Raw genomic sequence first — 25,248 nt, forward strand, 5'->3', positions numbered from 1 at the left:
AATTCAGCTTCTTATTATGTTTTTCACAAAACGTTACGCCTTAAATAATAAAATAATCAAAAAATACGCGCGCAGATATTTGAAATTTCTCCATTATTTTCGGCATTTCGCCTCCACAGACGGAAGTGGTATGCGAGCGATAAACCGCAAAGCAGCTTCCGAATTGAAAGTGGCGGTCGGGTCGAGAGCCGTCGGCGCTTTTGAGCTTTGTCTCTGGTTAAAATCCTTGCGCACCTGGGTGAAAGGGCTTTGGTTTGCTCGTCACTGAATTCGCGTCGCTCTTTATGCTTTCGGCTTCGACCAGTACCAACAGACAGAAGAATCAAGGACAAACTTGAGTCTCAGGAATTCTCGATGGAAGTCAGAAAAAAAGCGAATTTTATTTGACAGAAAAATAAAAAAAAATTATTCCTCGCCTTTGTCCTCTTTTAAAATTGCCTTAAGAGGCTGAAGGAATCTGTTTATAAAAAAATCGCTGTCATATATTAAATCAAACTTTGGTTTATTGTTAAATTCAAGAATAGTTCTTAAAATTCAAAATCTAGGACTCTTAAATCTAATATGTAAAACTCTGCAAATCCTTAAAATAAAATTAACGCATAAAATTCACAGATTTATAGTCGAATTTAAATAAACAGAAATCAGCGGATCGAATTGACAGTTCGAGATCGACAGGAGCGGTGCAACTCGACGCTCGAAGGATCGCACTTTGGAAAGGACACCCTGCTTTTCGCAGTCCAGCAATGTTCTCGGGTCGCCGTTTGTTGCTAAACGGTCCACCCAGTGGTCATTGTCGCTATTGTCTGCGGCCGACAAGCCGCGAGCACGCGCGATTTCGCAGGACGCTTCTCTCCTGACTAGCTCCACAGGACAATGAGGGAGGGATCCAGGCCGGTTACACGCAGGGTCGACAACGACGTTACAATGAGAAGGATCTTATAAAACGTTCGAACAGAACGTTTGGAGCACAAACGAGCTTTCAGGCGTGCGCATAGGACCCTTAATTTCGGCTGCAGCGAAATCCTCCATAAATAAACTGTTGTTATACATTGACGTGATGCTATTCACGTTATTTATATATAATACGATTGTAAGAATTTAGTTATAGAAAAATTAAATTAGATTTATATCACACACGTAAGATTTTTGAAGAAGAATAAGAAGAAAATTACTTTTAGAATCTCTGATGCATCTGCATGTCCTGAAATCAAATAAAAAAATTTGTCATAATTATTCTTTAATATATTCTTTAATGAAATTTTTAATTTAATTTTTTCGTGCAAGCAAAATACAATCGTAAACAGCGTAAAATCTTGTAGGCTGTAGAGAATTTAAAACATATAAATGCGACAACGGCAGGGACGACAGCGGCGTAACAATGGATAAGGACGTTGTAAATGTCCGGCAAGGAAACGCCGCTCGCCCCCATTGTGGTGACAATGAACAGAAAGTATTCCAGATAGTCGAGCGATCGGAAACGCGTGCTGCTGAATGGTCATCGCGGGGATTACACGCTCATTCAGACACGCGGTGCAACACGCGTCGCTGGACCTAGCGCGATTCTCCATCGCCTCTTTTACAAAAATGTAGACATTCAGGAACGAAAGGAAAAGCGACTTAAAGCTCGAGCACGCCGGATCAGTCGATTAACCCTCCTTGTACGGTTGATCTAGAGCCGGTCTCCTTTCCCGTAATTCTTTCCAACGGGTGCCTTTATCCTAGTGGAAAAGTGGACTAATTATTTCGTATATTTAATTTATTATTTAATTTATTATTTCATATATTTAATTTATTATTTCATATATTTAATTTATTATTTCATATATTTAATTTATTATTTAATTTATTTCGTATATTTAATTTATTATTTAATTTATTATTTCGTATATTTAATTCATTATTTAATTTATTATTTCGTATATTTAATTTACTATTTAATTTATTATTTTATAGTGGATTAAATTAATTTAATTTCTCACTGATTTAATTATTTTTACGATAAATTATTCATATGTGTACAAGTTTTTTCAAGTAATAAAATGATAGTAATCGTGTGATAAGCTAGCGAAATATTTAGTTTCGGGATTTTTTAGGGAAATTATTCTCACTTTATTTTATTGCGCGAAATAATAATCAAAGATAAATAATTAATGTTGTAAAATTTGTAGACGAGATCACAATTTTTTCTGAGCCGGATCACAATTTTGCGTGCATGCCATTATTCGCAATAATACGTCATCGGGCGATTCTAATCTCGCCTAACGCGGTCACTTTATTGGCGGGATTTCCAGATCGTGGAGCAGCAGCGCGTGCCGATCAATGAGCGCTGCGTGGATTATAAGAGCTGGGTGATTCGTTGTCGACGAGGCACGTGTTTCGCGGTAACACGTGCCTGCTCGACGACGGGCTTTACGAGGGCTTTACCGGACTGACTGACGGAATGGTTCTAAAGGGCCCTTTTTCCGTAGCTCGACATAACACGCTCGCCCATTCGACGTTTGTATGCTTGAGCAAATTTGATATCTATTTACGATAAAAAATTATCAAAAATAATGCCATAATATTTCACTTTCTTTATCCACATTCGAAAAATAGACCGTACAATTAGCCTGGATTATTTTAAATATAAATTAATATTTTTGATATTTGATATTATTAATAAAGTTCCTTTGAAAATTACTTAAGAAAGCGGCGTTTCATCCGCATCCTCTGATCTTGCTTGAGCGAACAGCCTCGTCCCATTCACGATCGTGTTCTCGAGAATGAACTCTGCGCGCGTCTATATTTACAGGACTTAATGCGCGCGATTCGTATGCGCCAGGTCCCGCGATCGTAATAAACTGCGCGGTGCTTTTGGCATCCGGTGTGTGCGAAGGAACTTCGGACGAAACGGCAGCGAAAAAAATTGGAAATCTCGTCGAACCACTTGGATTCGATGCAACCGACCGGTAGTTTGCGAGAAATTAGTATGCGCGAAGTCAGATCTTCTTTTTTTCTCTCTCTTCAAGGGGATATCTGAAGATGAAAGAAACTTTAGGATATCCGGAAAACTTGAAAAATTCTCGAGAGATTTAAAGAATTTTTTTCTTGAAAATTTATGTGGAAAGCAAATTTTTTTTCCGTAAATGTGTGAGTTTAGTATAACTATCTACGGTCACGCGGAGTTCACTTGATGGAATTATCGTGCGTTTTCATCATTAATGCGATTTACTGCGGTAATGAGCATGATATGACACTTATACACATGTTTATTTATTAATATTTATTGTCGACAATTTTTCTATAATTTGATCAATATATTTAATAATATTTGAAATTATGAATGAAATATTGCATTTCGATATTCTCGATATTTTGTCCTACACTTTTGATATGTTTCTTGATCCTTTTGACTTATATATTTACTCGCAAGCGATATTCTCACTTAACTATATCGATTGCTGTATTACATGCACAATATCTGATTGGTAGCAAGAATAATTGTATTGAAGATTTGCTTAAAAAAAATTGCTTTCCAAATGTGGAGAGTTTCGGGAATGTATTCTATAATTGTATGATTACACAATTTTTTCTGCAAAGTTTTTGAAAACTTTACAAACACTGAAGAGTCTTTTAAATATTAAATATTTAAAAATTTATGTACTGAAAAAATTTTAATAACATATAGAAATCTCTAAGAATATTTTAATTTTGAAAGTTTCAACTCAAACACACATTTCATATTCCACGTTGAAGAAATTTCGAGATTCTGCAAATTCAAGGCAATTTAAAACTCGTTAAAATAAAAAAAAAACTGTTACGGGGAGATTTATTATAGAAGTTTATTTCACTATAAAAGGCACCTGAGATTTGGTGACGATTTCTCTCTCTTTTTATCTCTTTCTCTCAAATCGAAAACGTTCTCTTGAGACTGCACGAACGGATATCCTCTTACCGACACGTGGCTCGCACGTGCCCTTTTGCCGACTAGTTCTATGAGGGTGAAAGAGGGTTCTTCCAATGCGATCCTATAAGGCTATTAATTAAGCAAAATTCTCGAGGCACATCAGATTCGAAGACGTATACGCAGGCAGCTCCGAAACATGCGTCATATTTCCGTCGGCTTTGAAATCCGGCACGGGCCAATCGTCGGCTCCGATCGCCTATTATCTCAGATTTTAGCCCGAACTATGCTTATCCCAAAATCCGAAAGTCTTTTTCCTAAAATAAAAGCCTATCTATCCTATCGACATAGAGAGCATTAAATATTTTGATTTTCAAATGAATTTAAAACACGATGGGATAAAACAATAAATTATTTTAAGCGGATATTGATTAAATTTTGATAGCTCATGAACGTTTATTCATTCGTAGACAAGCATTATTTAACGATTAAAATTTTGCAGAAATATTTGCTTGTTACTTTATATATGTATTTTTAATTTTTATAAAAATTTGTACGTTTCAAATATTTTTTAATCCATTTGTTATTTATATTAATTGTTATAATAATTATCTATTAAAATTTTTTTATAAATTTAATAGAACAATCTATAATAAACACACACACGCACACATTTATTTTTAAAAATAAATTTATCATAAATACAATTTAATATTTATTAAATACAATTTAATATTTATTTAATTAATATTAAATTATATTTATAATAAATTAATTTTTGAAAATAATGATAAAATAAAGTAATAAAATATCTACTCTTTTCTCATTATTTTTCTGAAAGAAAAAGATAAATATAATATATAAGAATAATTAAATAGTTATGACGAGAGAAAACAATATATATTTATTTAATATAGTGATATATAAATTTCTATATTATCAGTTATATTCAATAATAAATGTATTTATAATGTATTTATTATTCGCGCGCGACAAAGGAGAGAGCGAGAGAGAGAAAAAAGCAAGAAAGAGAGAGAGAAAGCATTCTTCCTCCTCGATTTCGCTGCGTAAGAGATGGAAGGAGCAGAGGGGGGTAGCGCGTGACGTCTACTTATTTTGATTCTAGGCGAGGGTAGTGACGTAGTGATAGTACGCATCCCCACCCCGGCGCATCGAATTCTTCAGTGAGGTCAAAGTCGCCCTTGAAGTCGAGCACGTCGCACATAATCACGTACCTCTCTCTCTTTCTCGCTATGATAATACGCGTTATAATATTATAAGGCGATTATAAGGCGATTCCTAAATACGCAAAATTCTTTTAAAACATTGAACGTATTAAAATACACGAATCGTAATATTGTTTTGATCAAAGTATCTATATATTTAATAACTGCGTTTTGTTTTTAATGCATTCAAGATTCAAGATTCTATTTCCATTTGTTTATCGACTTAACTTAAGTAACGCACGTATTGAAATACGCAAAACAAAATTTTCGAGATAAAATTCTTTAATTAAAACATTACTACGCTAACATTTAACATACTAACGTACGTAAAACATAATTATGATTTATAATATTATAACGTATCATAATTAAAGCAACGTTGACACGTACAATTACGTAATTGTACAATTATAATTCTATTTCATTATTACATTCGTCATAATGAATACATCGTACGCGTATAATTATATCAATGATATATTAACGATTAATAATAACAATTATGACGATTAATATATAATAATAATTATTATTAATATAATTTGTATTTGTTTATTGGAATTTAATATATTTCATAATTTTTATATCAGTTAGTCATTTTATAAACGGTAAATTATCAAGATATATATAGGATGTCCACTATTTATATAGCGATATTCCTCGTGAAAAAATGAGTCGAAATAAATAATGGGCGCCAATTAAGTGACATCCTGTATAAATATAAATAAAAATTAATTTAAATATTAAATGTAATTATACATAATACAGAAAGAGAAACAAAAAAAAGGGAGAGAGGAACAGAAATATTTTTTAATAAATTACAAATATTTCGCACGTGTGTAAATTAGTGTTAAATTGAAATAATAGTGGAACAGCAATCGTGAAATATTGGACGCAGAATTTAGTTCGAGATTTAAGGAAGCCGTCAAAACATTAAACTTTCGTTTTACTTTTATTTTACACTTAAATTTAATTCGCTTAAATTTAAAATTAAATTTAAATTGCATTCTACGAATTTAGTGTCGTGAATGATTAGTGAAGTGACATGAAATGAAATAAAGTGCAATCGACGTGGAACAACAACGTGGGACAAGGACGTAAGATGACGTGGACAGGAAGGCTATCAAATCACTACCGAGGACCAGTATTGCTGATGATGTAACTGCAGCGGAAGATGCATCGGTGGACATCGAGGGACGTCGCAAAATGGTGAGTACTTGAATTTCAATTAATTTTACAATTAATCTATTTTTCTTAGCTGCATTGTGTTGCACTTTGTGCCATTCATATATTATTATTGCTATTATTGTATATGTATTACATAAGTATTATTATAGGAAAATAATTCCTTAAAATAAAATAAAATTTCTCAAAGTAAAATAATTGTATAAATCTAAATAAACTTTACAATTTTACAAATATAAATTATAATCATATTTCATTGAATAATATTTATTTTGACGTACATAAATTTATTTTTAAAATAAATGCGCAGCTAAAACAAATAGATTATACTGCATGAGTAGTAATTGTACTATTTGCATTATGTTGATTCCCAATGCGAGAAATAAAAAGAAAATTTACTATTTTTTAATTATTTTTAAAAATTTAATATAATAAATATATAATTCCCAAAAAGGTACAAATCTGTCGCGCATATTTATGAATGTGTAAAAACTGTTTCGAGTTAATGAAGAGAAAATAGTTTGCCGGTGTTAAATCTAAGTAAAAATCAATGAAATAAAAATAAAAGGGCATGTAAAAATCAATGAAATAAAAATAAAAGGGCATGTAAAGCTGTTTCGTGTGACGCGAGCTGCTTGACAGTTAAATCCGCCGTGCAAAGTAACATGACACGTTGACGAGAGCTGATCTGACGCGTAAGGGATACTCGTAAAAAAATGGGTTCTGCGCCCTATCATGAGTTCACGTGCGCTATTATTGTGGGAAAAGCGGCAATATTTCAAACTCGATCTACCCTCGATTTTTTTGAAAACACAGCCATTTGTAAGAAATGTGGGAGAGGTGAAAGGCCATACACACAGAATATTAGTTATTTTATATGTAATATGAAATGTACACACACATATATATATATATATATATATATATATATATATATATAATACATATACTAATTTAATAAATACATACATACATTTATTATATAGATACATTAAATAGGTTCATTATTATAAATAATATAAGAAAAAAATATTATTAATAATTAAAAAAATATTAATAATTATTCTCGCATCATAATCATTTCGCGATAATTTTTCGCAGCAACTTTAGTAAGATTTGCGGTTAATTGTAGCATTTACATGACAAAAAAATGAAACGTTTCCATGGCGTTTTATCATCCGGCTTATCGTGAGGGGTGCGTGTTTCCCCAATATTTCACCTCCATAAAAATCTCATAAACAATGCGATCAGCCTGTACGTGCGACAGGACGTGTGTCCTGCACCCCATCCGCGTTTCATATTACAGACTTCCAGGATTCATCCATCATGCCAGAAAAAGCCCCGTCGCAATGAAACCGCCGACGTGGCAGTTCGTGATTGATAAAACGTCAAATTAGTTAACCCAAACCCTTAACATCTTAAGCCATTCACTCCCTTGTACGTATCCCTAAAAAATGTGTTAACGCTGGGTTGTGACAATAGTTAGCTAAATTTTCGAGAGAGCTTGTATGTGTTTGAAGTTTAAAAATTTGACTCTCAGATTTGTATTATTTTTAGTCTCGAATTTTAATCGGATTAAGTTTCGAAAAAGTATACTTTCTATATTTTTAAAGTTCGAATATTTTGAGGTTTGTAATTTATTGCAAACTTGTTCTTTTGTGAATTATTGAACTCGGTATACAATAAATATACAAAACAACCTGGCATAACACGAGGGATTTTTATTTATCCGGCAAAGCAGAAGCGTTTGTTCAGAAAGTGATCCTAATCCTTTCGGCTCTTAAAATGGCGTACGAATTTACAGATTCCTCGTTAGGCGGTAAATTCCTTTAAATGAGCTATCACGCTGTGATTAATTGGTGTGAAATCATCCGTTTACCTTTAACGTGCTCAGCGTGTCGTCACGCCCTTTATGGCCTTCTCGATCCTTGGAAATCGGTCATTTCCAAAAGGATTCTTCCGGTACGCACCTGTGATCCAGCTGTCATTGCCTGCTTAATGTCTCTTTAATTTCTTCAATTCTACAAGCTGGAAGCTCCCGTTATAAAGCTGCTCTGTTGTAGCACTTGCTTGTCAATCTTAAAAATCAATTAAAACTATTAATTCAGCTTCCGAAAATGAAAAACGAAATTTTGAAAATTATTTAAGAATCGGAGAAAAGCTTTTCCTAATTTTTACGACATTGAATAAATACAAGTTATAGTTTTACTTAAAATATCTTCTAAAATATTCGTTTTATTTTTATCTGTCGGTGTTAACTTGCAAAAAGCACAGCCAAAAATACTGATGTCCGCATCGGTACCTTGTTCGTTCTCTCTCTCGAAGACCCGACTGGCGAATCTCGAAGTGGCCAGTTATTTATGGTTGGATGTATTAAAGGTGGATATAAACGTCGGTTATTGCAAACACTTAACAGTCCGTATATCAATCAGACGCCAACTCGATGCACAGGCCCTTGAGAGAGTGAAGAGAGTGACGCTGCGGCGCGTTTCTCTCCCGATGCATCTCGCCAGGAGTGCATCATCGTCGGACGTGTTCGATGCACTCAGCCGGACATTACGCGAATGCTAACGAAAACGTACGCAAATACCAACGATATATCTCCTCGATGCGATATTTGTATGCTTATTTATTTTCCAACGAAATTATCATCTCGAGATCAGATTTAAACAATTAGAATAATTTATCACGAGAGAAACAGTTTTCCCCCCCAATTTTATATTAGCGGAATTAGGTAAAGAGAATGTGTTTATTGCCACAGGGAGCGAATATTTCAGTCACGTGTATATTAATTTTGTGTTTATCTCACATATGTGCGGATTTTTCAAAATTATGTAGCTTGTTTTACGACTGGGACTTGTGATTTTTCTCTTGGATTCAGGAAATACATGTATATTTATAATGCAATCTCTCTCTCTCTATCTCTCTCTCTCTCTTAAGGACACGACGGGTCCTCGATTAAACTATAAATGAGCATAACTGTGTGAACACATTCAAGGGTACTCTGCGGAACAACCATTCGTGTCGTAAAATGTTTTTCGACGCATCGCCAACCCCAATAAAATGGCAGCTGCCCTCGGAAACTTTTCACGGTGGCATTATAACACCTGTCATCAGCGGAAAATCCACAGGGGCGTGTTCGTTTTCACGCGTATTACCAACGTGAAAAACCTGTCGTTCGATTCCAAAATACAAAAAGCAACGCTTGCACCTTCATTGTTTAAATTTTCGATGAGGCGAAAAATTTAAACAAATATAAAATAAAAGTAAAAATTCGGATAGAAATGCACCAATCGTTGTTACAAAGAAATTGACAGTTTACATTGTCATAAATCATAAAAATACATAAAATTAAAGATGACAGTGATTAGATTATTTACAATTATTTATATTTTAATTTCACTATTTTTTTACCGAATCGAAATCTTTGTGAAAAAAGTGCAAACTTGAATATTAAAATGTGTTTAGAACAATAAATACATGCAAAAAATATTTTTAGAGAGGAAATATGTAAAAATTTTCTAAATTTCACAAATTTTATACAGGGAGATATATCGGATTGTAATCTTAAATTATCGAAATTTATGAACGCGTTAAATTCTCTTTTTCTCTCTTCTTAAGTTTTCCAAAATAAAATTTATACCATTCGCAACTTTCTTGATAATTTCTCATATCTTTAAGGACAATGATATACATATTTTTTTCTCCGTCCATAGAAAAAACAAAGCTTAAATTGTAACAATGCGTAGCATTAAATTCCGCGGGTCCGATATATCTCATATCCACAAACTCTCGGCTCATTCGCTTCTAATCCGGCTTTAATCTCCTCTCTAATCCGGTTCAGCGTCGATTTTCTCGAGGCCGGGGCGATCCTGGACCACCGGTACGATACCGAGAGAAACGAAAAGATCGTTCGAGCCATCGGCGCAGCTGCGCTCACGTTGCAGTCGCATAATTTATGGCATCGACGAGGAGAGGCGGTCGAAAAGAAGGAGGGTAGAGGAGGAGGGAGGGAGAGAAAGAGAAACGGGAGGAAGGAACAAGGAGCGAAGAGAGGGAGGAAGATTAACAGTAAAAGAGCGAGAGGCAGAAGGGTCGGCCGCACAGACATTAAGATACCAACGAGGAAGGGGGAAGGGAGACGCGGGGACAAGCATTCTTTATGCGCTTTATCAGTCTTATCAAACGACCGGTAGTGATGCGACTTGAGCAACTCGATGTCTCTCACTCCCGCGGAGACGCGTCCTTTTCCCTTCTTTCCTTTGCTCTCCCCGACAGTTAGAGCTGGTGGTTATTTATGAGCGTTACCGAAAAGTATCTCTGAGGATTTCCCTGCGAAAGATATTGTATAAGACGTTTATTGCTCACACTGTAATATCACAATAAACCTGCTATTAAATAATATTGCACTCTCTAGAAATAAAATATTAGAAAAGAATAATAAAAAAAAGCGACATTTTTTTCTTTCTTTAAAAAATTCTTTAAAAAATTCTATTTAAATAATTTAAATAAAATTATATCTAAATAATTTTATTTAATTATAAAAATAAAATATTTTTTAAATTATATAATAAAAAATATTTTTATATTTTTAGTTATATTTAAATAATTAATTAATTAAATAAAACATGTATTTATAATTTAGAACAAAGAGAAAGAAAAACGTTTTTATTTGTTTGGAGTTTAAAAAAATTCCAAAATTTAAGAAAACACGAAATTATAAAATTTTAAAATTTAATAGACAAAGATATATAAAAAAAGAAAAGATATAAAAATTATCTAATCATCTCGTCATATAAGAAATTACGAAAATGTGACGTCAAAAAGCGACAAAAAAAATGAGTTGACCATCACATTGACACAATGTTTTTCGAGAGTGTGAGCACGACACATGAGTTATTTACTGTATGTAAATGAAGATATATCGCAGGAAAATCTTTTTTAACGGCCAGCTTTTTTTTTTGCTTTTTTCTTATTTTTTTCCCCTTTCCTTCTTTCTTTCCTACTCTTTTTTTTTCTTTCCTCACCAAGTCACGAAAATCATTAGATATCAACGTACGCATATCTTGGCGACATATACCGCAGATGATACGAGCAGATAAAAGTCGCGCACACATTTACATCAGATCGCTTAATAGTTTGTCGTAAAGATCACTTTGATGTAAGTTAGCATCAATTTAAGAGCCGATCATGTAAGATTTTAAGAAAAGATTACCAAACGGGAGAGAGAGAGAGAGAGAGAGAGAGAGAGAGAGAGAGAGAGAGAGAGAGAGAGAGAGAGAGAGAGAGAGTTTATCGAAAATGACGAGATATATCTCTCTCTTTTTGAAAGAATATTATTCAAAAAAATAAACAAATAATAGACGAATTAAATTATCTAAAAATATTTAAAAATATTAATATTAAAAATTAAATCTTTTCTTCTCATCACTTGTGTTTATTTTAATTTACCTACATTTGATTATTTCGTAAAATTCTTATGCGACTTTTGACGGTTTTTCTGACGCTTCTATTATTTTGACAGTTTTTCTCACTTTTCCTTCAAAGAAAAGCGAGAGGATAATTCGATGATTTATTCGATCATTGCCTTCGTTATTGAATTCTCAAAAGTTTTGTGTCCTAAGAAAATATTTAGATGGTTCGAAACGTCTTACTAATTTTCGAGGAAGAAAAGCGAAAGGGATGGCGCCGCAAAACGTGCTATTTCTTATTTTTCTAAGATTGACTTAAAATGAAATACAGATAAGCATATATTCGATATTCCGCTATTGGAATAATAATCGAATAAATAAAAATAGAAATTGATTTTTAAAATATCGTAAAAAAATTACAATCATTATTTGCATTACATTATTATTGTATTTAATTAATGTATTAAGTATTAAATTATTGTATTTAATTAGTGTATTAAATATTAAATTAATGTATTTAATTAATGTATTAAATATTAAATTAATGTATTAAATTAGTGTATTAATTATTGTTATAGAAAATTACAATTACAATAATTTTATTAGGCATTTTATACAGGGAGTTTATTGAATTTCTAACATCAATTTAAAAATAGATAAAAAATTTGAAATTTAATAATCTAATTTTCTCCCCCAAAAATTGCAATTTGAAATTAATTTATAGAGATAAAATCTTGAACATGTTAAATGTTATGTTCAATGTTCGATGTTAAAAATCTAGAATATAGTGTATGAATCTAGTTTTATATGACAGTGCAAAGAATCGGGCAGGCAAAAGCTCGAAAAAGACCCGCGGTATCTCGAATGATTGCGTCAAGGCTTTTATCTGTGTCGTCACAGATCAGTGACTAAAACATATCCGCGCGTCTGGCAAACGGATAGCGTTTTAAAGAGAATTCTGGCCATGAACGTTTCCGGGAAACATCCGTCTTGCGCCGAGACTTAAATGCGCACAGTAAACTGAATCAAAAGCAAATGGCTACAAAATGCAGTTGCTTTAATTGCCAAGATATATCATATTATGTCCGAAGAAAAGTTTTATCAGAGCGATTTGGTAGCCAGTCAAAATCACTGGGCGAAACACCTCGAAGATATCATCCGGTCGATATAAATATTAATGTCATGAGCCTTTTTTTTACTGTCGTACACGGAATTAATAGCGTCTTTCAGATAACGTTACATTATGCTGCGTTGTTAATTTAATCTTGCTCATTCTTATACGCGCATTACTCTTCCCTTACACGCTATCGTCAACGGAGAAGAGATACGAGACAATATTGAGGGAGAAACTAGAGAGAATTAGTTAGCAAAGGCAGAGAGAGTCAGGCATTATCGCGACCGGAATACAGATGGTCGGCGTTGATAATTAGAAAAATAAAATGTTTTATTTGTTGCATCCGAGAAAGAGAGAAAGAGTGCACGCAAGGACGAGAACGGACAATCAATTTTGCGATTACGTAATCTTGCTTTATTTTACCGAATCTTCCATAATAAATAATTTTCATCCCACAATTCTATCTCCTGAATTTTATCGCGAATTATTAATGAATAATGGCATTAATTGGTAAAAGGCAACTCAAGCCTGCGAAAAAGGGGGTAAAAATTTTTTTTTTAAGATGCAATAGTGATTTTTGACGTAATTTTGTGCTCTGAATCCGAATTTGGCCGCCAAATTTGTGTAGCACGTCAGGTTTTTGAGTTATTTGTAGTTGAATAGCCCAAAAATCGCTATTTTGATGAATTTATTTGTGAGTAAACCAAATTTTTTGAAATATTTCTGCCAATGGCATCATATAATACTCATTTTTGCCTTTCAAATTCACTTTCGATTACCGCCGCACGATTTTTTTTCGCTGAGATATATAAGTATAACGTTGTAAGAAAATTTACGTTAAAGAAAATCCCCATAATAAATTCATGAAATTGGCCAAAATAGCAATTTTTGAGCCATTCAATTACAAATTACTCAAAAACGTGACGTGCTACGCAAATTCGGCGGCCAGATTCGGATTCATCGCACAAAATTACATCGAAAATCACTATTGCATCTTAAAAAAAAACCTTACAGGCTTGTGTTATTAACACACGTTCATCCAACTTATGATACAGAATAATAGCTTCCAAGAATTTTAGAAAATATTTAATATAGAATAATAGCCTAAAGAATTTTAGAAAAAATTAAAAAAAATTTAAAGCTTATAAAGGAATATTATATTTTTATTAAGGGGGATTATATTTTTATTATAGAAAATTCTTGGCACAGTTTACCTTTAAATTCTGGCATTTTTGATCTTTAAAATTTTCTCGTACTCTCAACATTCATACATATATTCGTGCTATATATATGTTGTTATCGCCCGAGATCCTGCGCGCAGCATCTTCCCGCGGTTCATCCGGAGATGAAAAATATTAAGAGACACGTACAGCGTCATTGTGTCGCCAGTAACGTGAAACCTCACGGGTTTTCTTTCTCTCTCTCCCTCGCTCTCTCCTCCCTCTTTCTTTCTTTCTCTTTCTGGCATAACACAAAGCTCGCATAACACATGGCACGAGTCGGGGGAACGAGTGTGATAAACATGTCAGCGTGACTGGACCCCCTGCAGCGGACCCGGTTTGAGCCCCGAGAGAGTTTGATGCCCCCGTTACCTGTGCGCGCCCTAACTTTTACGCCAACTCGCGCCGTAGTTTTAGGCTTTCGAATTTCGAGTCTGCTCATTCTTATCCACACGACACGCCAAATATACGATGATTCATTTTCCTTGTCCCTTTTGATGATTTTTTACCGTTACATGCTTCAATATCCGGAGAGATGTTAATGATATACCAGACTCGAAGCCTGTTTAATCCACGAATCTAGTCATCTGGATTGTTTTGAAATACTTATATTCTCGATAATAATCGGGAAAGTTCACGATGATCGACATCAAGTGCTCGAATGGTGAAGCAACGCGTCGGGGTCCCTCATCGTATCTTTCATCGACGTAATACTCGATGACCGCCTCGGCGGTTAAACGTGCATCATCGACGTATATCCACGCGAACGCCTCGTTGCCTCTGTATCTAACTTCACCGCTGGACGATAAGGCCTCTTATTAAGTATCCCATAAAGAGCGAACGCGCGTTTTTCCCATTCTCGCCGATAGGTCCTCCGTCTCCTTCTCTCCTCCCTCTCCCTCTCCCTCTGTCTTTCTGTACAAGAGTAGCGATCATCCGTGATCGACATGGAAGGCCCATAAACGCGGCGCGGAATGTTGGTCAATGTTGGCCGCCTCGATCGGGGAATCGGTGGCATTACAGCAAATCAGACATTTTATTCGGCATAACCGCTGACAGCACTTCATACGGGTTATCCCCCTTGCATTACGCCGCCGCTCTAAATCGCGTTCCTCAAACCGTCCCGGGCCCCGAAGTGGGAATGCGGTCCCAATAACGCAGTGATACTCAAATCGCACTCGAGACATTGTATCGATTAAGCTTGGAGGCGGTAACTTTTGAAAAATCGACGTCCTCTCCTAGCTCGACTTGTCCTCCCGGATGAAAAAGTCCAAGGAAATGTCTACGCGAAACGTAAGCCGCAGCCTTGAAAACCTGAAGTCCTGTACTCGCGATTCTCCACAGATGCATGTATGTTTAATTCTCTTCTAAGAGATAGCAGCCACATGGTCGAGCCATGTACCTTTGCAACCGGTGATCTGATTAAGGACTTCAGGCGCTGCAAGGCCCGATAAAAGCCATCGGGATGAAATTAACCGGGCAAATTAGTCGGGCGTCCTCCGAACGAGTTTACCGATTCTCTTGTAATCTCGTCGATGGTCGTCTCGTGCGTCGTAAACGCTGGATTGAGAAGCGCTGAATGAGTCTGCTGGATTTTCGTGCTGCCGCAAATGCACGACGCGACCGACCGTTTCAATTCGAGAGATCGAAAAAAGTTTGCATCGAGACGCGATCTAAGATTTGTCGCGTTTTTCAATTTATTATTTTTTTTTTAAATTAGTAATAAGAAGAATATTGTAAATAGATGGTTACATTTATGATTGTGAGGACCCGATGATGTAAAAAGGACGAAAGAATCTCGCGGAATCCTTATGAAAATGGCTTTCGGTCAAATGTTTCGAAACTTTGCAAAAAGATAGTTCTCAACATGTAGATTAAAAGTGTCCATCGGCATGAAGCTCTAAAAATTCGAAATTTTCAGCTACAGCTATCCAAAATGGTAGATTTTTGAAGGAGTTTGAACCAATAAGGTTGATTTTTGGGCCAGAGCTTCGCATTTTTTTGATTGCATATTTATATAGTTACGGTCGAGAGCTTTCCAAAATACCCTATGAAAAGCTTTTTACGTTGGGGAAAGTGAAAGTTATAAGTCCTCAAAGTTTAAGAAACATAGGCATGTAGGAAGCATGAGAATTATCAAGACATTTATGATTTTTTGTGCCAAGTAGATTGCCTTAATTGTGTATGTTATATGTGTGTGTAACGGATTGAAAATATATACATGTATTAGTTATTTTATCCTTCGCTTTTTGAATACAGGCTTGGAACTGTCAATGGCAGAATTATTTTTTTGTTTTTTTTTTTGCTTTTTTTGCTTTTCTTGTTCTTTTTGTCCAGTCAGTTAAAACAAGACTGTGGGGTGTCTTTTTTGTAAAACCTCACCCAACTAAGGTAAGCTACCGTTGCCGAACTTGAGAATATGCTGCAGAAATTTAAAAATCTACCACTTTTGATGGCTGTAGCTGAGAATCGCGAATTTTTAGAGCTTCATGCCCATGGACACTTTTAATCTACATGTTGAGAACTATCTTTTTGCAAAGTTTCGAAACATTTGACCGGAAGCCATTTTCCATAAGGATTCCGCGGGGTCCTTTCAGTTCTCCCATTCAATACTTGATTGTCCGGAAATTCACTAGTCTCCTCAATCTGTCGATGATAAGAGCAATCACTGTTGGAAGACGCTATCAGGCGTCAGGATCGTTGCGATTTGCTCGCGCCGCGAACCTGCAGGATATACGCGCTTCCGACGCAACCGCGGCAAGGATTTATCGTCTACAACCGCTTCGTTGCAGCTGTAGCGTGAAATCTACGGGCAGCTTGTATCGGTCGTTCTTTTTTTCACCGCGTTTCGTCGGGTGAGACGAAAAAATAGAACACTTGAATCTAGAGATTTCAAAGAGACGATGGGTCATTTCAAATTCGAAAATTTTTTAATCGCTTTTTTTTTAAAAAAATGACAAACGAGAGACGCGTCATCGGATATCATCTCGCTCCGCATATAAACAATCGGAACGTGATCATGGCTGGGACTCTGCGCGCGCTCTCAGATCCTCGCAGATTTCGCGACCGGACTCGCAACCGGTCGGGTCAGTGAACATTCACACGAACACCATCGCGATGACGCTGGAAACAACAGCAACGGGCAACGGAATCGGGGAGCCGGTACCTTGGCTGGCTGGCTGGCGAGCTAGCGGTTCGTTCAGATCTAGATCCCAGATTTAACTGCAGATATTAATTAGGCGAGTCGCGCGTGCGCGAACCTCTCCGCTCGTGAATTACGTTCGTGAATTTCTAACGGCTTGCCGTTATGGTCGAACTTGCGAATTTCGTGTCTGGAGTCTCGGCAAAGTCGTGAATGACGAGCTACACAAGCTCTTCCGAACAATAATGTCGTCTATTCCGGATAGCGATTCTCGTGAAGTAAACCTCTTGGGAGGATCCAAGAACGTTTGGTACACACGTTGGACATTCGTTACTATGCTCGTCGATGCTCATTCCGGTTTTTAATTACCGAGGCATTCTCTATGAATTTATAAGAATTTGCACGTTAAACCCCTCATTGCACGCTTGAGTCCTCATCAAGATCGGAAGAGCTTCTGGTGCGCGTCTTCAAAGGGATTTCCGGTGCGCGTCATCGAAGCAGACCGTCGCATCATATTATCGCCGTTGATGACGAGGGGGGGAGGTGGGAGGGTGGAACGGTCTTAAAGGGAGGAAGGTAATTTCAGAGGTAATTTCCGAGCATGAACGCGAGAATGGGAAGCAGCTCGAGTGCGTCTACCGTGTTCCTGTCATCGACGGATCGCGCGCTTCGTTATCTGATGATGATTATGCGAGTGGCGTATGGTTGCGTACGTGTACAATACACGCGGTGTTTGTGCGCATGTACAATGTATAATAATAAAAAGGCCGACACGGTGGTCTTAACGCGCTGCCAACAAAATATGCATTAGATGCACTCGCGTGCACGTTCCGCGAACGAGCTATGTGAAACGAATTATACGGGGTGGCCTGGAAAATTGCCCCCTTTGTATTAATCGTCGAGTGCACGCGGTTTCCGAATAAATTGCCAAACTTTGGGGCATTTTTCATGTTTAATTAAAAGTTGCATCACGCAAATTTAATTAACCGCTAAAAGCTTCTGCCTTCAAAATGAATCTCGAGAAAGGTGTGAGATTCTCTGTATGTGTGTCTGTAATATTTTTTTTATATTATTTATGTAGAGGAATTTTTAAAATCTATCCATCGATTAAATGAGTTTCTTATCAATTTTTTTTTAAGAAGAATGTGAATTTAGCTACGTTGCATAGCTCGCAGAAAATCTTGCGAAAATCAACCATGCGAAAATTTGGCGTCTCTGATTGGTAATTAAACGCATGACAGCCGACCGTGTTTTCATCGCCTGCTTTTTCATTTGATTTTCTATTCATTCCGCTTATCTTCTAACCGAATCTATTTTTCGAATTAAAATCTTTACCTGTAATTATTCTCGACAATTTAATTTGAGACTTAATTGCAGGGTATTTAACATCAAATCTTTTACCGTGATATAATCTAACAGTATCCATCTTAATTTGCCGATCTTTTTATTATACCTCTATTATTATTTGATAGAATATACATTTCTAATTCTGAATCTTTGAATTTATTATTTTATATAATATAATAATTCATAATGCGTTTGTATATTAAAGTTCCAAGTCACTGGTTTTCTTTCCTGAGTAAATATTTCCGGGCACCTACAAGTTTTGCAATTTCCGATTCCTCTTCCCTTACGTATGCTTAACTATATTACCGTACGACTAAACTCATATGTGGAAGGAGAAAATTAACCGACGATAAATGAAACTGCGACGCGTAATTGCGAGCCACGAGACCAACAAATTTATTCTGCTTGGGAATCCGACACGCGTTCCTTATTATCGTCCACAAAAATGCCGCGCGTTTCTCGCTTGGACGTCAACATTTCCTTAATTGTTCTCTTTATCCAGAAGCGAGCAACCGCGTGCTCATCGATGCCCAAAAAGTGACTGGAGCGTGTAGGCTATTTACGATGAAATAGCCGAGATCAGGCTAAATTTTACATTTATTTTTATAGTATACACAATGCTCTCTTTATGTACGTGTATCAATGTACATAAAGTATATAAATTTATTATTTAACAAAAAAATTGTCAAACATAATATATATGTATATATTTTCTAATTGTATTTATATGTATATACAGGATGTTCCTAAATTCGCGATAAATATTTTAATGACAAATTTTTTAATTAAACATTTAACATTTCATTAAATATTTTAAGACCATGATTTTTAATGAAATTCTTGAATATTTTCACAATAATAATAATTTCACCAATGTAAAAAGCATTCGATTCATGGAAGCATCTTTAATATTAGCCATTTTGCCACCCTTGAGCGCGCAAAACTTTAGCCCTGCCATTCGTGATCTTTAAACTTTTCCCATTCGAAAACTATTATAGCCTCGACATTTTCGTATTAGAATTTTCGTCCTAAAATGTTACAAAGAATTTATCATTAAAATATTTATCGCGAATTTAGAAACATCCTATATATTACAATTATAATAAATATTTATTTTATAAAAGAGAGAGAGAGAGAGAGAGAGAGAGAGAGAGAGAGAGGATCTTTAAAAATACATTTTTCAGGAATTCCGTTAAAAAATTAAAATTCGTGAAATTAAAATATAAATATTTCTCAATTTTAAATTGGAGGATTTTTGATCTGAGAATATATATATGTAAATTTCTGAATTTTAAATATATAATACACATACACACACACACGCACAGAGATATGCATTGTACGGAGAGGAAGCTCGCGTTCCCCGCTGCTCCCCGTTTATTATAAAATACGCGCGAGTTCGCACGAAAGGCGCGCGTACATTAGCCGCTATCAACGTGCCGTCCGGTATATATAAGCGATAACAATTACGTGTATCACTAATTTTATATGCGAGCCATCCCTCACCTGAGGGCCCGAGCACGGGACTGCGAGGCTAATAAATACGGGCTGCCCGGGAGTTACCGATCTAGTCCGCGGCTTCCTATTAAACGGCAGTGCGAACCGTGGTCCCCTGTTTGCGCGTTTGCATTTTGTATATACATATATACGCCACGCACCTGTGTAATACGCATTCATAGAAATGCAGGGGACGGTCGGGGAGGGGGAGGGAGAGGCGAAGCGGAAGGTGTACATCAGCAAAACAAGATTCCTTCCTTAGGGGAATTTAGAAGAGACACTTCTTCGAGACACATGCCCCCCTCGCATTATCGTGAATTTGATATCTGGATTGGCATCTTCGGAGGATATCCTGTTTCGCTCTCCCGACACGATGCCTCCTACCATTCCTTGCGTATAATTATACGTAAAAGCGTAATGCGTTGATAATATTGTACTTATCGAGGTATCGGCTCTCATTAATCTCTCCCTGCGCGAGTATACGTCATCTGGCAATCAATTAAACGAAATTCGCAATCTCGGGCATCGCCTCGGGCAGGATGAGACACGCGAGAGGATGCCTTATGCAATCTCGGACGGTGCGACATGGGTTTTCGCAAAGCGCGGCTTATTTATACGCGCTTATGTATGAACTTGCACGCCACAACAACATATACGCTCGCTTCCTTCCACGTTAAATCTCGAGCGAATCCCATGGGGAATTGCCGCGAGACACGCACCTCTTCGTCGTCTCCTTCAGTCGTGTATCGAGGCGACTCCGGATCGCGAAGTGAGTCGCTCGAGGAAGGGGGTGAGGATGAGAGAGGAGGAGGAGGCTTGAATGAGATTATGGGATATGTGGGACCCGAGATGCTCGCGAATCTCTCCCCGCGATGACTCCGCGCTACCTGCATTGTGAGATTAACGGCTCCGAAGCAACGTACCCCGCGTATTACTTGTCCTCTCTTCCTGCGGCATCGGAGCCCGATTTCGAAAACGTGTGAAAATCGAGATAAGAAGCGTATACACGGGAACGCCCGTAGACGTGTAACGTTTGTTTAGCGATTCTTGAAACCGTGCAAAATTTAGCCTACAATTTTAATCTCCCATCAGAGACAATTGCAGATGCTAATCGGATGTCTGAGATTTACACCATCTATAATTCATGACAAAATTAAGAATGGAAGCCTCTTTAGAAAACACTTGAAGAAGTAAAATATGTGCACACATGGAACACCTGAAATTATAACTAGATTTATCTTGAAAAAAAAAAAGAAAAATTTATTACAAATTATAAATTGCCTAAACATCTTACTGAATGAAGCTTGTGATTTAAGGGTGTTTTGTATGTACAATCCCAGCAAAAAGTAGCTGAAAATCAATATTGAATATATCCACTTTTGGTGTATTTTGAGTAAGAAATTGTGTGGAATATTACAATTTGATCTTAGCTACAGCGCAGAGATGTATTTTTTAATATTTATTGCATTTTTATTGAAATATTCCGAATTTTGTTAATCGAAATGATTCATTTTTGGTAGAGAATTTCGCCTTGTGACAGATACATGGCTAACTTCATTGAATTATATTTAATATCTTTTTAACCAGTTAGTACTTGTATAATATTATTTGACCAAATATTTCCTGTATCTAAACTTTTGTAAATTTTAAACAAATTCTGAATATTATTTCCATGTATTTTTGTCATTTGAATCGACGTGGTTATACGTTTCCCATAAGAATACACGTTAATTCGATGCAAATTAAAATCCTTATAACTAGTGAATCGATTTAAAAATTGTACTGAGGATCCTAAACATATGTAAGGACATTCTGTACAATTTTCATTAAATTCTCAATATTTTGAAAATAGGTACAAAACATCCTTAATGGCTATTTCTCGTGTAATTCATTAGAGCAAAATTTAAAGTAATCATATACCTTTTACCGAGAGTTTTTCTTTGACCGAGAGGCCATTTTTTATGATTGGTCCTGGGATTGCGTAACAACGTGCCACGTGTATATAGATGTCATTCGGTTGATTGACCGAGAGGGGAGGATCTTGCGGAATTAGGCGCAAATGCAACTGGTGTCTAGGGTTATATTTCCGAGCCGCACGAGAAGCTCATAATCTCGCATATTTACACTGGCGGCTGTGAATAAAACTGTTACATTATGCTTCGGTATTTTCACGTGAGGCTCGCACCGCCTTTTTTTTGCCATTCCCGGCATAAGCTGGACGTCGCGCATATAATACACGGCCCGCGGGTCCTTTTTTCATCCTGCCGCGTGTATTTGCTCGCGATATGCCAGCCACGTCCTCGCAATTAAATAAAGAAAAATGTTAGATACACATATATTAAATAATTAAAATAATTTCGAGTATTTTTTTGATATTAATGGTTTTTCGAGTAGAAGGATATAACTCTCTCGTATGCGATATTAACAGTAAAATATTATATATTACGTTTCACTCTGGCATTTTGTAATTTTTATTCGCACGTGGAACAAGCACGTGCTTCTCTCGTTGACAGAGAAAATTGCGCACTTCACGCATTATATTTCATCTGACATAGATTTGTAAATTCTGATTGCAAAGAAAGAAGAAACGTGTTTGATCAGCTCTGACCTGTGTGAAATCGAAGTGCCGGTAAACACATTAATTTATCGGGTAAATTGATCACAGTAGCAGTCGTCCAGGTACAAGTGTTTCGTCACGTGCCATTGCTCGGCGAAATTCCACTCGCGACGTATTCTTAACCGAGATGTAATACGTGCAAGTTTGCTTAACGCAAGGAAATCGCAATAGCGCGGAAAATCAAGCGCCGGATATTCAGGCCAGGCTGAAGCGAGCTAACATAAGCAAGTTATACGTTTACTCGTTGCAAGCGTTGCTCGCCGATGTAAATAGAATGAGCAGCGTAATATTACCGCCGAGCAGTTAATTGTAGTTTTATAATATCCGCACAATACCCGATGTGTATCAAATGCGACACGGTTCTATTGCAACGAGCCTTGAAGTGAACGAGACTCGCTCGCGAAGACACAAAATTCTCGAGAAGACACAAAGTTCTAATACATTTGAATTTGGAAAACTTGGAGATTTTCTCGAAATTTAAGATTTATAATTTCGAATATATTTCAAATTTGACGAGACTCAAAATTGATCAAACTTATCCAAATTTTATATATTTTCTTGCATTTTTTTTAGACGGAAAAGAAAGAATTAAAGTTTCAATATCGTTATTATATTCATTTCTTTCTCTTTTTCAGACGATTTAAATTTAAATAGTATACATTTATACATTTTTTATTTTTGAAATAATTAAATTTTACAATCATTTAAATGATTTCATTTTTTAGATAATTTAAATAATTTATTTTTAAATAATTTAAATAATTTATTCTTAAATAATATTTGTACGAGAGAAAGAGAGAAAGATTTGAGTAATTTGGTTTAAGGATCTTGAAATTTAAAAATTAATTTAGACAGAGAGAAGAGGTAAAGAGGGAGGGGATAAATAATTCCGTCCTGACGCTCCTTTCGCGAGGATGTGAAAAAAAGGTCGGTGCACGCGGTGACTCGATAGAAGGAATAGCGGGCATTAAAAGAGAAATTGACCGTATTAAGTGCCCCATAAAGGCTTCCATTAAAGAGGCTACGTGGACGGCTCGTTGACCGGTTCGGACCATGTACCACGTAGCGCATCGCGAGGCACCTGCCGCGCCGTGACGTACCGTGAAGTGCCATGACGTGCCGTGACGAGGAGAAACGATAAGGCCGTCTAGTGTCTTATGTATCGAAAAAATCTATATAGATCCTCGTCGTATCTTCGTGTCACTCTTCATAAATCAACGGACGACGAAATTCGCCTGTCTCTCCTTTTCATGACCAGTCCAAGTTGGAATAAAGGACTCCGCGGAAAAGGGCTTTCGGTCAAATGTTTCGAAACTTTGCAAAAAGATAGTTCTCAACATGTAGATTAAAAGTGTCCTTGGTATGAAGCTCTAAAAATTCGAGATTTTCAGCTACAGCCATCCAAAGTGGTAGATTTTTGAAGGAGTTTGAACCAATAAGGTTGATTTTTAGGCCAGAGCTTCGCACTTTTTTGATTGCATATTTGTATAGTTATGATCGAGAGCTTTCCAAAATACCCTATGAAAAGCTTTTTACGTTGGGGAAAGTGAAAGTTATAAGTCCTCAAAGTTTAAGAAACATAGGCATGTAGGAAGCATGAGAATTATCAAGACGATCTGATTTATGATTTTTTGTGCTAAGTAAACTGCCTTAATTGTGTGTGTGTGCAACAGATTGAAAATATATACAAGCATTTGTTATTTTATCTTCCTCTTTTTAAATATAGGCTTGGAACTGTCAATGGCAGAATTACTTTTTTTGTTGTTTTTTTTTTGCTTTTTTTGCTTTTCTTGTTTTCTTTGTCCGGTCAATTAAGACATGACCGAAAGCCTTTTTCCATAAGGATTCCGCGAAGTCCTTTGCGCAAGGTATGATTGATACAAAAAAATAGACGCGTATCCATATATTTGAAATTATTTTATAGACTGGTGTCTTCTCGCACGCGAGGAGCACCAGCCATAGCAACGACTATGTTTAAGCGAGGCACGAGGGTAAATTTTGCGGGCATTAATCGCGCATTTAGGCGGCGCCCAACGGACGATACGCTTGTCGCGGCGCACACGGTAGACTTGGTAATTATTCATTTGCATGGACGAGATCGGGTTCCGGTCACTGAGCGGAGATGCTTATCCGATGTGTGAGTGGCAACCACCTGCCAAAACCGATACGCAGTTAATACTAAACGATCCGGTAGCATGCGAGCAGCCAACGCATGTACGGTCGTTATTTTCAACTAGCAGAGCAAATTTACAGTAGATATGAAGATGGCGCAACGTTAATTGAAAATTTCAACAAAATTTCAACGCGCGATGTAGGAAATAAATGTCTGTCCCTTCTCAAGTAGCTCTAATCTTATTCTCATCTGTATTCGCGGGGAACTTCATAGTCCCAAAAAGGCGTACGGACTCGAGATTTTATTATCAAGATACTCTTAATGCTGGAAAGTGAAAACAGTGTGATTCCGGTATAGCGAGTACCGGGACACCTACGGATGAGCTAGTAGCTGTTGATTAATTCAAATATGGTTACGAAGCGCGGAACAAACGATTGCTCGATATGCTTTACCGGATCGGTGCCACGGAAACCTTAACGAGATCCCCGGATTT

Source organism: Camponotus floridanus, unplaced genomic scaffold (assembly GCF_003227725.1).
Source record: "Camponotus floridanus strain SB8 unplaced genomic scaffold, Cflo_v7.5 scaffold58, whole genome shotgun sequence".
Lineage (NCBI taxonomy): Eukaryota > Metazoa > Arthropoda > Insecta > Hymenoptera > Formicidae > Camponotus > Camponotus floridanus.